At 42.0% G+C, this 14,699-nt stretch overlaps 1 protein-coding gene across 3 annotated transcripts in view; it reads right to left on the reverse strand.

Moving 5' to 3' along the window:
• The window catches only part of spop (speckle type BTB/POZ protein), a 134,292-nt gene that overhangs the window by 85,874 nt on the left and 33,719 nt on the right, over nucleotides 1-14,699 (reverse strand). The window contains exon 1 of one of the 3 annotated variants that reach the window (XM_085966280.1): nucleotides 9,680-9,698. The exons of the other annotated variants lie outside the window; for them this stretch is intronic. The gene's annotated coding sequence lies outside the window, so the exon portion shown is untranslated. Of the gene's footprint in view, nucleotides 1-9,679; nucleotides 9,699-14,699 lie in introns of those variants that run through there. 3 annotated transcript variants of the gene reach the window in all.

Here is a 14,699-nt window from a genome sequence, read left to right on the forward strand (position 1 = left end):
AATGTGTGAATTTAGGCAATGTTTAAATGAAGCACAAAAGTTCCTGAGGAGGGAAGACTCCCCTGTTTCCTCTCCTTCTTGGTCACCCCAAGCCACCTGCAACCAAGAGTCAGCAAGCATCCTGCTCCAAGGTCACCACTGCTGCGCTGAAACCAGCCACCAAGGAGCCTCCAAGAAGCAGTCTGGGGATGACTTATCCCCTCAGACTTTCCTCCCCTTCCAGCGATGGGATGCTGCCTACATTTAGCACCTCCACTGGATAGTTAATTTTAGGGAAAAAAACTCCTGGGAAATTCCTTCCCAGGTCCTAAGGCAATCAAGTAAGCTCCAGGAGAAAACTGGTTACCCATGACTTATCACTAAACATATTTAAATCTAAACCCTGCCGCCATATGTTGTAAAGATACATGCAACTATCTAGGACTGAAAATGTCATCTCCATCCATTGGGTCAGTCCCAAAGATCACATTTCTCCCCACTTTACCTCATACCCATCAAGAACTCTGCATAAAATGTATTAATTGGCTTTTAAAAATGTTATTCCATTGATATTCTAGGCGTTTTAAAATTTATGACATTGATATTCTAAAAGGTGTTTTGTATAACTTAATTTAGTTGTGCATCAATTAAAAGTTAGTGCAGACTCCTGAAAGATTTCACTGGATCCCCAAACTGAGTTAGCAGTTTCAAACTTGCGCATTTTAGCATATCAGAAACTGTGTACCAGTTGTGAGAATACACGAGACACCTGATGTGTATGACAGTCATGCAGTTCTGGTACAAGTCCCTAAGCTTAATTGTTTAAACTGTACCTCCCAACTAAAATGGTTAGAAACTCGGTATTTTATGTACCAAGCCACAGGAGCTAAACTTTGCTTTGATGGCCAAAAACTATACAAAACCCTTTTATTTTTTAGAAATTTATATTAGCTCCCTCTATTGGTGATGTAGCGTCATGCGTGCACAGATCATGCTTCCATCACATGGAGCATCAGGAAAAATGTACTCACCCTGTTGCAATCGTGCTGATCGACCGCAGTTCGACACAGGCGAATGCCCTTTATTTCTCTGCATAGAACAATGCCACGTTTACCGTCGGATGTGTGGAAACATTTTACCCCAGGCATTAAAGATGGAAAGACTGTGTACGTGTGCAAACACTGTACAAAGCCATATGTAAAGAATGCCACAAAGATGCAGCAGCATTTATCCAAATGCAACAACTTCACTCAAAGCTCACAGCAGTCAGCCCAGAGTTCCTCTGCTTCCATTCAAGAAGATGATGGTTCACATTCAGCATCAGGCTCCTTATCAGCAACTCCTGGCCCACTTGGAAGGTTCTTTGATACAATGGATAGCCAGAAGAATGCAGATGAGTGCCTTGCTCGAGCTGTATATGTGACAGGCTTACCCCTTATGCTCACAGCCAATGTGTACTGGAAGAGATTTTCAATGTTATTCGCCCTGCATACTGTCCTCCCACCAGACATGCTTTGTCTACTTATTTGCTCAAAGAAACAATAGAGATGGCAGACTGTTGCAGTTATCTCAGATGGGTGGTCAAATGTACGAGGGGAGGGCATCATAAACTACATCGTCTCCACTCCTCTCCCAGTGTTCAAGAGCACAGACACGAAGGACAACAGACACACGGGCACATACATTGCTGATGAGCTGAAAGCGGTCATCAACGATCTTGGATCACAAAAGGTCTTTGCAGTAGTTACTGACAACGCTGCGAATATGAAGACTGCTTCGGCTCAAGTGGAGGAGGCCTACCCTCATATTACGTCTATTGCGCAGCTCATGGGCTCAACCTGCTCCTCAAGGACATCATGGGTTTGAGAACCATGGAAACACTGTACATGAGAGCCAAGCAAGTTGTTAAGTATGTCAGGGGAAAACAGGTAGTTGCAGCAACCTACAACTCCAAGCAAACAACAAAGAACAAGAACACCACACTGAAGCTGCCCAGCAACACTAGGTGGGATGGCGTTGTCATAATGTACAACAGCCTTCTGGAGGGTAAGGAGTCGCTGCAAGAAATGGCTCACTAGTAGCATCTGCAATTGCTCAGATTGAAGGAGATGTCGCTGTCTTGTCAGATGTTCTCAGGCTTTTTGCTGCTCAAAGCAGAGGAGAAGGCAATTGTTCAATTCATACAGACGCGTCAAGAATTTTGTGTCAAGCCGATTCATGCTGCAGCATACATGCTGGACCCAAAGCATGTTGGGAGACCAATACTTTCTGGAGAACAGATCAACACGCCACCTCAATCTGGACGTGGGCAAAGTTCTGGGAAGTCTGGCAAAGTTCTCTACCAAGCAAGGTCTTTGGAATGGGGACGGGATATGGGAATCATGCAAGCATATCAGTGCACATATCTGGTGGAAGGGACTTTGTGCATCTGAGGCCCTGTCACCCATTGCATCGGTGATACTCTAAATCCCACCTTCCTCAGTGGCCTCTGAACGAAACTGGTCACTTTTTGGGAATACGCATGCAAAGGTGCGCAACAGGCTGACTAACAAGAAAGTGGAGAAACTGGTGGCTATCCGGGTGAACCTACAACTTATTGAGCCAGATACAGAAGTGTCCACCACACAGCTAGACAGTGACACAGAGGAGGAAATGGACACGTCAGAGAATCAGAAGGAGCAATGAGGAGTAGAAGACTCAGAAGACTCATGAGTAGAAGACTCAAAGGGACAAAATAAGAACAAATTACAGGCTAAATAAGCTGATGCTTTGTATTTTATTTTAGATGGGTCTTTTTTGTGGGGGTTCAATAAAGTTCAAAATTATAACCTAAATAAAGTTTTGAAAGCCTGTTTTTATTTGTATGGAACAGTATGTCTATTTTGATGACAAAGATAATATAAGGGTCAGAGACAAAAACCATCATTTTGAGACTTTTTGCACAATTCCCATAAATTCCCGAAAATTCCCATGGAAAGTTTCCTCTTTAAAATTCCCGGAATTTTGCAACCCTAATTGCTCCGGTGATATTATCACCCTACTGGTTGAGAGTGATGTAGTCCCTTTCTTTAGTTTTCTCATTCTCCTTGGAGATACTCTACAAGGTTAACATACAAAACCGGAGCAGGAATAGGCCATTCGGCCCTTCGAGCCTGCTCCGCCATTCAACAAGATCATGGCTGATATTCTACCTTCCCGCACTATCCCCATATCCCTTAATTCCCATTGTTCCCAAAAATTTATCGACCTCTGTCTTGAATATGCTCAACGACTGAGCATCCACAGCTCTCTGGGGTGAAGAATTCTAAAGATTCGTAACCCTTTGAGTAAAGAAATTTCTCATCTCAGTCCTAAATTGCTGACCCCTTGTTCGGAGATGGTAACCGTGTTCTAGATTCCCCAGCCAGGGGAAACATTTTCCCAGCATTAACCCGGTCAAGCCCCTTAAGAATCTTATATGTTTCAATGAGATCACCCCTCATTCTTCTAAACTCTAGGGAATATAGGCCTAGTCTACTCAATCTCTCCTCATAGGGCAAACCCTCATCCCAGGAACCAGTCTAGTGAATCTTCGTTGCACTCCCTCGAAGGCAAGCATGTCTTTCCTTAGGTAAGGAGACCAGAACTGTACACAGTACTCCAGGTGTGGCCTCGCCAATGCCCTGTATAACTGTAGTAAGACTTCTTTACTCTTTATACTTTAATCCCTTTGTAACAAAAGCTAACATACTATTTGCTTTCCTAATTGCTTGCTGTACCTTCGTGTTAACTTTGTGATTCATGTTCAAGGACACCCAGATCCCTCCAAGTGCAAACATTTCCCAGTCTCACCATTCAAAAAATATTCTGCTTTGTTGTTTTTCCTACCAACGTGGATAACTTCACACTTCTCCACATTGTATTCCATTTGCCATGTTCTTGCCCACTCAGTCAACCTGTCTATATCTCTCTGCAGCCTTTTTGCACCCCCTCACAGCTTACTTTCCTACCTAACTTTGTATCATCAGCAAACTTGGATACGTTACACTCAGTCCCTTCATCCAAGTCATTAATATAGATTGTAAATAGCTGAAGCCCAAGCACTGATCCTTGCGGTACCCCGCTACTTACAGCCTGCCAACCTGAAAATATCCCATTTATTCCTACTCTGTTTTCTGTTCATTAACCAATCCTCAATCCATGCTATATTACCCCCAATCCCATGAGTCCTAATTTTGTTAATAACCTCTTGTGTGGCACCTTATCAAATGCTTTTTGAAAATCTAAATACACTACATCCCCTTTATCCATCCTACTAGTACATCCTCAAAAAACTCGTAACAGATTTGTCAAACACGGTTTCCCTTTCATAAAACCATGTTGACTCTGCCTAATCATATTACATTTTTCTCAGTGCCCTGTTACCATGTCCCTAATAACAGATTCTAGCATTTTGCCTACTACTGACGTCAGGTTAACTGGCCTATAGTCCCCCGTTTTTTCTCTTCTTCCTTTCTTAAATAGCGGGGTTATGTTTGCTACCTTCCAATCCTTGGGGACTGTTCTAGGGAATCCAAGATTAATACCAGTGCATCCGCTATCTCTGCAGCTACCTCTTTTAAAACCCTAGGATGCAGGTAGTCAGGTCCAGGGGATTTGTCGCCACTTAGTCCCATTAATTTCTCCAGTACTATGTCTTTATTTATACTAATTTCTTTCAAGTTCCTCATTCTCTCTAGACCCTTGGTTCCCCATTATTTCCGGAATGTTTTGTATGCCTTCTACCATGAAGACAGATACAAAGTGTTTGTTTAATGTCTCTGCCATTTCCTTATTGCCCATTATAATTTCTCCTGTCTCTACCTCTAATGGGCAGCACGGTGGCATAGTGGTTAGCACTGTTGCCTCACAGCGCCAGGGACCCAGGTTCGAATCCAGCCTCGGGCGACTGTCTGTGTGGAGTTTGCACATTCTCCCCGTGTTTGCGTGGGTTTCCTCCGGGTGCTCCGGTTTCCTCCCACAGTCCAAAGATGTGCGGGTTAGGTTGATTGGCTATGATAAATTGACCCTTAGTGTTAGGGGGATTAAATACGTGGGGTTACGGGGATCGGGTGGGATATGTGTCGGTGCAGGCTCGATGGGCCGAAATGGCCTCTATCTGCACGGTGTGGTTTCTGTGATTTCTGTGACCCACGTTTACTTTCACTAATCTCTTCCTATTTACATAGCTATAGAAATGTTGACAATCTGTTTTTATGTCTCTTGCTAATTTACTCTCTTTTTCCTCTTTCCTCATCAATTTCTTGGCCTCCTTTGGATCTTGTAAATGTTCTACTTTGAGATTTCATTACAAATAGAGGACATCATATAGTTTGTATTAAGTATAACTGACCCACAGCTTGCCGCTTGTGTGTAATATCCAGTCAGGTCCACCATTCTATTCAGTCCTCTATTTATACAATAACTCACGTTCAGTTGATAAAAAATACAGGAACAAATGGAGGGTCTTAGATTTATGCTTGGTGTCAAAGTAACATAGCAGCACGTGGCAATTCAACAACTAGAGCAGTTAGGGTTGGTCTTGTGATCTGTACATGTTTCAGAGCCTGTCATTTGTGTTACTTCTCAGGGGCTTTCACCTCAATTTCCACCACTCATCCCTTTGTTGAAAGGGACAGACAGCTCATGCTGGCATAGTTACAGGGACAGCGGAGGCCCTTTGGTACCTTGTCAAAATATTCTTCACAGATGTGCCTGGGCTCAGATATTGGTGAGCTATTCAACAAAAAGGATGGAGCAGCCGAGCCTTATCCCATCCCCAGACACCCATATACAAGTCAGTCAAGCTGGGGTCACTGGATAGCCATCACTACCTCAGATGTTGAAGCCCCGTGCTGCCTTAACACTTCTGTTGCAACCCTCAGTTCAGATCAGCAAACTCAGCAAAGACCTCAGTACATCCCTAGTTTGCATAGCTCAATAAGATACCAGGCAACACAGTGAAAGGGGCTATATTTTGCAGTTAGAATCACACAGCACATAAGGAGGCCATTCAGCCCATCGTGTCTGTGCCGTCTCTTTGAAAGAGCTCTCCAATTAGTCCCACTCCCCTGCTTTTTCCTCTTCGCCCTGTAAATTTCTCCTTTTTCGGTATCTATCCCATTCTCTTTTGAAAGTTATTACTGAATCTGCTTCGCATTCCAGATCATAACTCGCTGTATAAAGAATTTCACCTCACATTACCCCTGGATCTTTTGCCAATTATCTTAAATCTGTGTCCTCTGGTTAATGCCCCTCCTGCCAGTGGAAAGTTACTCCCCATCTACTCTATCAAAACCCCTCGTAATTTTGAACACCTCTATTAAATCTCCCCTTAACCTTCTGTGCTCCAAGGGGAACAATCCCAGCTTCTCTAGTCTCTCCACATAACTGAAGTCCCTCATTCCTGGTACCGTTTTGATAAATCTCCTCTGCACCCTCTGCAAGGCCTTGACATCTAATTGGACACAATACTCCAGCGGAGGCCTAACCAGCGCTTTATAAAGCTTTACCATAACTTCCCTGCTTTTGTACTCTCATTCCTCTATTTATAAAACCACTGATCCCATCTACAACTTATTTTCTTCCTTAAAAATTAAATGCAACTTCAAAAAGGAAAGCAATAGCCACAATGTGAAATCTAATCTGCTGCAAATCTTCATGGTTGAAAGTGGTCAGGTGAAAAATTACACAAGCATCATCATAGTGCTTTGAAGAACATGCATCATTTAACCAATTATTAGCAATGCAGTTATTAATATGGACTACAGAATCAAGCTTTAATTGCTTGAAGATTACAGGTCATACAGGGATCAATATGTTGGATGAGACTATATAAACATTGCCATTATATAGCACCCTATTATATCTCGCAAACATCCCAAAGAACTTCACATGCAACAAATTACTTTTGAACTTCAAGTGACTTTTGCTGGGTAGACAAACACATTACATGAATCAGGTGCTGGTCAAGGAAGGAATGTCTCGGACACTGGGAAAGTTGCATGCTCTTTGTTGAATGCTGTCCACCTGAAGCACTAGAATAGGCAGACCGGTAGCTACAAGAGCAGGTCACAGGCTGGGTATTCTGCAGCGAGTGGCTCACCTCCTGACTCCCCAAAGCCTTTCCACCATCTACAAGGCACAAGCCAAGAGTGTGATACTCTCCACTTGCCTGGATGAGTGCAGCTCCAACAATACAAGAAGCTCGACACTATCCAGGGCAAAGCAGCCCGCTTGATTGGCACCCCATCCACCACCTTAAACAAACAGTCACTCCCTCCACCACTGGCGTACCGTGGCTGCAGTGTGTACCATCTACGAGATGCACTGCAGCAACTCAAAGGCCTCAACTGCACCTCCCAAACCCGCGACCTCTACCACCTAAAAGGACAAGGGCAGCAGGCGCATGGCAACGCCATCACCTGCAAGTTCCTCTCCAAGTCACACACCATCATGACTTGGAAATATATCGCACTTCCTTCATCGTTGCTGGGTCAAAATCATTGAACTTCTCCCCCCCCATCCTCCCCCAACAGCACTATGGGAGTACCTTCACCACACTGACTGCAGCGGTTCAAGGTGGCGGCTCACCACCACCTTTTCAAGAGCAATTAGAGATGGGCAACGGCCACATCCAGTGAATGAATATTTTAAAAAAACATTTCAACTGAGGGATAGCATCTCCAATAATGCAGTACTCTGTGTTGCACTGAACCGTCAGCCTAGATTATATGCTTAAAAACCTAGAGTAGGACTTGAACCCTAAGGAAGACCTGGTGGGAGGTGTGATGGCAGATCACTGCACTTATACCCCACTCAGGTTTCTGGACTGGCTTTTAATTTAATATACTGAAAGCTCACAGAAATTTCACTGAAAATATCAAGATTTGCAAGATATTTCAACAATTTTAAAAGACCCCAAGACATCTGAATTTCAAATATTTATCTAAGGACAACCCTAACATATAATAAAAAGTAGGCGTTTAAGTTATATCTTACATACCAATATTCCTAGCTGCTTCTGTCACAGTGTGTACCTTCCTGATATGATCACTGGGACCTGGTGATTTACAATATTTCTTCCAGCAGGTTTTTTTTTTAAACCTAATCACTTTTTTTTTTCCTTTCAGCAGCAAACAAATCATTTCTACCTTGCCCTCACTGGCAAATACTCACTGTAGAAAACTTTTGATGCCTTTATTGGATTCACTTTGCAGAAAGCATAAAAAGGACAAAGTAGCCCTGGCAATTCATACAGGAAGCAAAAGCTTTAGCAAAAATATCCCAGACAAATGCTGCAATTTTCCTCAGTCTGCCAAAACTTCTATTAAACGGCTTGCACATCATTCTCAAGATTAGATTGTTTACCTACAAAAAGCTTTATCTTTCCGTCACTAACCCCAAGAAGCTGATCAGCTAAGAATGGAACCGAGCAAGAGGTGGGACTTGTTTCAAGTTTTCAGCCACCGTCTATGCAAATTAACCCTTCTAGAGCCAATTAAAGAAATGGTCATATCAAAATACTGCGGATGCTGGAAATCTGAAACAACAGAAAATGCTGGAAACACGCCATGGAGAGAGAAACCGAGTTAACGTTTCAGGTCTGGGACCCTTCATCAGAACCTGAAACGTTAGCTCGGTTTCTCTCGCCACGGATGCTGCCTGGCCTGCCGAGTGTTTCCAGCATTTTCTGTTGTTAAACAAATGGTCACTTGCTTAAAAAAAAAAGTTACCAGCTGATACAATAAGGTCCCATATTTTCACTGAGAAATTCGACAGGTGCTCATAAATATGTAATTCTCTCGATCAACCAAAGGCACAACAAAATATATACCTAGAGGTTACTAGTGTAACTACTGCACAACCAGGCCCTCGGAGGCAACTATGCCCATACCGATCTTGAAAGTGATTACATCCACCCCTGCAATGCATTAAACACCAACAACAATGCACCTAAACAATTTACAATGCTCCCTTCTCAAAAAAAGTACATGGTGGCTTTAGAAAGTCATTTAGAAAATAGTTTCACATGTCAAAAACTCTAGATGTCGCTCTAAACAGAAAATCTGTAACTTTTTAATTCAAGCAAATCATTAACAACTTTTTAATACCGTGTGCAAAATATAACCAAAGTGTGACATAGGCATGTTATATTTAAATCAGAATTTTCAATAGTAGTCTGGTGAAAATTCTATAAAGTACTTTCGACTTTACTCAGCAGCCAAGTTGGTGTTTGCAGAAGGAAATACGAAGTTTCACTTCTGCTCTCAAATATGTCCATTGGTAATAAGTCGTCGGATTCATTACACTGTTTTACAGCGAGACAAGAGGGCATTCAAATGGTTGGTTCCCATCGTGTTCTGTTTTTAAAACTCTCAGACTCTGGATATAAATCACATAATATAAAAATTGAATACCACTATTTTAGCGATTTAAATAAAGTCAGAACTTATGATAAACTTACTTCACTGCTGCCATTTTGAAAATGTCTCAATTTCTAAAATAGTGGTCATTAATTGAGTTCTTATACATGAACGCATTTAAGACAGTTGTCCCGACATCTAATGTACATCTTTTTTCTTTGATTTGACAATGATCACAACAGCTACCACACCCTATCACTCATTCACAAATTAAGAGCCTTAAAGGAAACGTAGCATTTTAGACACATTGGTATTACCTTTCTTTTTTTCCTCAAGAAGAAATCCAGGGTCCAATAAATAGCACTTAAAAATATAACACCTGTGGGGATTGCAAACACCATTTGGGATGCTGCTGCTGCAGATAGAAGAGGACAGGGAGATTCAGATCACAGTGCTCTTCAGCAATAGTATTCCATGAAGTTAACAGATGTGCCTGCAACTAAGTGAAACCATGTCACTTACACCATTTTCAGAAATCACAGCCCATCAGCTTTTTGGGGATATGAATGTTTTGTTCACTGTTATGTTCATATAATGTAACTACAACTCTCGGATTGGGATTGAAGCTTCGTTGCTAGTTCCAATTCCCATTTTATTGTACTCATCAAGGTGAGGGTTGTTAACACTGGGAAATGGAACAATTTCCCTTTCCAGTTGTCCACTGTCAGCAGCCTGTGCTCCAAGGTCAGGCATAGCACAGATAGAAGCAAAGTAAAACTTCCTCTACTCTTCCCTAATCTCAGTAGCATTTACAGCTGCACCAGAGAGATTTTCATTTCCCACACCAGCCATGACCCAGGTGAAATGGTGAATTTAGTACCAATTTACTGCCATTTTGTGCTATGGCTACTCAAACTCATTTGAAATAGAACCCTTATAACCCGATAAGCTAGATTCAAAGCCAGGTACCAGAGGTGAAAGGTTAGGGTCCAACTCATCGCACTGTTACTGTACATTATGAACCTAGAATTTACTACTACAGGAAACTCTCGTTTAAACGGCACCTAAATATCTGGAATTCTCTATTAACGGGCAAAATTCTCACTCCGAAAACAACACCTCAATAACCGGCAATGTGTCCGAGTCCCCCGCGGTGGCCGAGTTAGTCAGTGGGGGTAGTTCTCCAAACTGCCACTACTCGGCTTCTTGGCGCTGTCAGAAGTCGGAACACCTCAATACCCCTGTAACAGGAGTCTGACTCTCCCATGCTGCCGGTAGTCTCTTCTGATCCGCCATTTTACAGGGGCACTGTGTGTCTTCCACGCTGCTGGTAGTCATTGCATTGCATTGCATTGCATTATGGAAATCCCAAACGTTGGTCCAAGCAAAAGGAAGAGAGAGTGGTGTTAACTTTAAAACAGAAAATCGACATATGCCAACGACTAGAAAGGGAAGAGAATCGTATCAACATTATGAATGAATTCAAAATCGGTTCGTCAATAATCTACGACATCAAATCGCATAAGGATAAGCTGCTCAAGTCTTATTCAAGCTCGGAGACATCCAAGGGTGTAGAGAAACGGCGTATGCTTCGTAAGCCTAAGCTTGAAGAGCTGGATACCGTGCTTTATGAGTGGTTTTCTCTTAAGTGTTCAGAGGGTGTTCCACTTTCCGGACCCATGCTAATCGAGAAAGCAAAGGATTTCTACGTAAAGATGGAGCTCGCTGACAAGTGTGCTTTCTCCAAGGGATGGCCAACGTGCTTCAAGTTACGGCACGGGATATGACAACTCGATATTTCCAGGGAGAAGTAATCAGCTGATCACGATGCCGCTGAAGAATACTGCGATTATTTCAATTGGATTGTGCCGCAACATGATTTGTCGCCAGCAGATATACAATGCCGATGAAACTGGCTTATTTTTGGAGGTTTCTGCCAGAATCAACGCTTGCTGGGGCTAGTGAGGCTAATGCTTCAGGTTACAAGAAAAATAAAGATCGTGTAACCGTGCTAACATGTGCGAACGCTGCTGGATCACACCGGGTTAAACTTCTTGACACTGGTAAGTATAAAAATCCCCATGCATTTAAAAATGTGAGGCACTTACCTGTTGAGTACAAAGCTCAAAGAAATGCTTGGATGGCTAAGGAAATCTTTTCGAATTGGTTCCATCATATTTTTGTTCCACTTGTGAGGGAACATTTCCGTAGAATAGGGAAACCTGAAGATAGCAAATGCATTTTATTGCTTGATAATTGTAGAGCCCATCCGCATGAATCAGAGTTGGTTTCGGGAAATATTTTCACCATTTATTTGCCACCAAATGTAACTTCTCTCATACAACCCATGGACCAGGGCGTTATCCAAAATCTCAAGTGTCATTACAAGAAAGACTTCCTACGTAAACCGATAAGCCAAGATGACAATATTCACACAATTCAGAAGGAATACAATCTTAAAGATGCCATCTTTAATGCTGCATGTTCCTGGAACTTGGTGAAAGGTCACACTTTGAGACGAGCCTGGCGCAAATTGTGGCCTTCTGTAATGTTTGCTGAAGGTTCTTCTTCAGAGGAGGAATTTCATGGGTTCAATGTTCGTCCCAAGAGGAGTACAATAATGGAAATGGCTGGCATGGTGAAAAATGTAGGCCCAGCAAACCCTCTACGTCACCTCAGTGAAAGTGATATTGAGCAGTGGGTTGATGCAGATAGAGAAGTTGCTGTTGTGAATATGCTAAGTGATGATGAAATAATTGAGAATGTTTTGAATCCAAAGAAAGAAAAGGAAGTGAGATGGAAAGTGAAGAGGATGAGATTTCTGAAGAGAAGAAGATTTCTTGGGCTAAAGCTGCAGAAAGATTTGCTTCATTCCTCAAATTTGCTGAAAGGCATCCTTGCTACTCTGCCCACGAAGTTATGCAGCTCCATATTCTGCATTCCACCTTTCTACAAAAAAGGCAAGAGTCCACTAAGCAAGCAGACATCGGGACATGTTTAGGAAAGCTTCCAAAAGAGTTGGAGCGGTGGAAGTGCCTGAAGAATCTGTTGAAGTGCATGATCCTGATGAACCAGCTGACTTGGAATAAGTGTACAGTCAACCACCGTACAGTACTTTATACTGTACTGTATAGTCATTACTGTTAAGTAATTAAAGAGTTATGGATTACCCTCAACTGGCAGTACTGTACTTAATCAAGCATCTTCCGCCATCCATTTAACAACATTCTGCAGGTGAGTACCCAATTACTGTATACTGCACATTTCTTGATTTTTTAAATTTTTGTTAAAAATAGCCTCGGTAGATAACCCTCTCCGTCATCCAGAAATTTTGATAAACCGGCAACACGCCGGTCCCGTCGGTGCCGGATAAAAAGAGAGTTTCCTGTACATTAGTTCCGTTCAAAATTCAATACCAAAGCATCAGCTTATTATTGAAAATTTCAGAAAGGAAGATATATATATAAAATATATTTTTTGAGATATATCTCAAATTTACTTTCCTCCAGCAATTAAAATAAGAGATTGGATATTTTATTGTGGAAGGATGCAGGAATACCAGTTTTATTCATACAGCAAGAGCTCAGAGCCCCTTTACCCTTAAAAGAAACAAGCACTGAATTTATAAACTCAGCAATTTGATATTCTTAAGCATGTGGCTAAAATCCCACAGGAAATTAGACAAAGACGCATTACTCATCTGTATTTTATAAGCCTCAAAATCCTTTTGACCCATCAGTTCCATTTTGATTTGTTTTTGAAGAGTGTTTAAGATGACATTAATGTTTAATTAGTATAGAATGTACAATGTTCATAGCATCTTAAAACACCACTGGAGTGAGAATTATTTTAGATGGAATTCTCATCTAAAAAGCCATCATTTATTGAAAACCGTTATCACTATTACAATAATGAACACAGTAATTATACAGGAAACTCTCGATTTACCGGCACCTAAATAACCGGAAATCTCGGTTAACTGAACCTACTCCTGAATTTTGCCGGTTAAGTTTTACTTCATATTAGTGGCCGTTCCTGGATCTGTGGCTGTGTAACTGGGGCTCCTACACTTGTTGCTAAGCAACAGGGACGCTTGGTCTGTGGCCGGAGTTCCGGCACATGATGCTAAGCAACAGGGAAGCCTGGATTTGTTGCTGTGTACGGAGCTCTCGTACCTTTTAAACTATACCTCTCTGTAATCCGGACTTTTTGATAAACCGGCACCACGCCGGTCCTGTCGGTGCCGGATACCAAAGAGTTTCCTGTATACTGTTCATCCATTTATACAATATAAAGATTTGCATCTGGCACATATGAGGGGCTCAAATTTCACACTCACTAAATAGCAACAAAAATTGAGAATATAGCTTTCTCTCATTTTACATTCCCAGTCACAAAGGAACCAATCACAGCCCCAAGTCATTTTCAGTGACCACGTTGGCTCTTTGTACACTCTACTAAAAAGATCCCCAAAAAGTAAAATTTATATTATACATATAAAAATGGGTTAATTGTTAAAAAAGCCCAAAGCATCTTACAATACCCTGAGCCATTCTTAAGCGTCTCGGGCTTTCCTTCTGCTCCACAAGCCGGAATCGTTCCGTTAGCCTTTTGCAACAATACATTTTGGGCCTTCACATATGCACAACTTTTGAGGCCTCTGCACACATGCAACCTTATTGCCCCAAGTGTGGTTGTTCTGGACTGCATGCATACGCAATCTTTACTGGTCAATGACACGGACAACTTTGCCCTCACTGATGCACAAAACAAAGCAGCAAGATTTCCATGCCCAAGTAATCCAGCACAAAACTAAAACACTCCTAACGCTGACCTTGACAGCCGAATCAAGCTGCAACACTAGAACGCAATTCAACTCACATCTTACCACTCTAAGTTGTTCACTAAATAAGTTGCTACATTTTATTAATCATAAAGGCACTCTACATTTAATAACTACGCACTTAATTTATTTGGTGAATTTCATAATTTACTACTGTATTAGATTAGAAAGAAAAGAGACTTGCATTTATATTGCGCCTTTCACGACCATCGGACGTCCCAAAGCGCTTTACAGCCAATGAAATACTTTTTGCAGTGTAGTCACTGTTGTAATGTAGGAAACACAGCAGCCAATTTGTGCACAGCAAGCTCCCACAGACAGTAATGTGATAATGACAAGATAATCTGTTTTAGTGATGTTGATTGAGGGATAATATTGGCCAGGACACTGGGGATAACTCCCCTGCTCTTCTTTGAAATAGTGCCATGGGATCTTTAATGCCCACCTGAGGGGGCAGATAGGATGAGAAGAGAAACCGGCACCTCTGACAGTGC

The sequence above is a fragment of the Somniosus microcephalus genome, chromosome 24 (assembly GCF_052327205.1).
Source record: "Somniosus microcephalus isolate GS21.2 chromosome 24, FLI_Smic_1.0, whole genome shotgun sequence".
In the NCBI taxonomy this organism is placed as follows: Eukaryota; Metazoa; Chordata; class Chondrichthyes; order Squaliformes; family Somniosidae; genus Somniosus; species Somniosus microcephalus.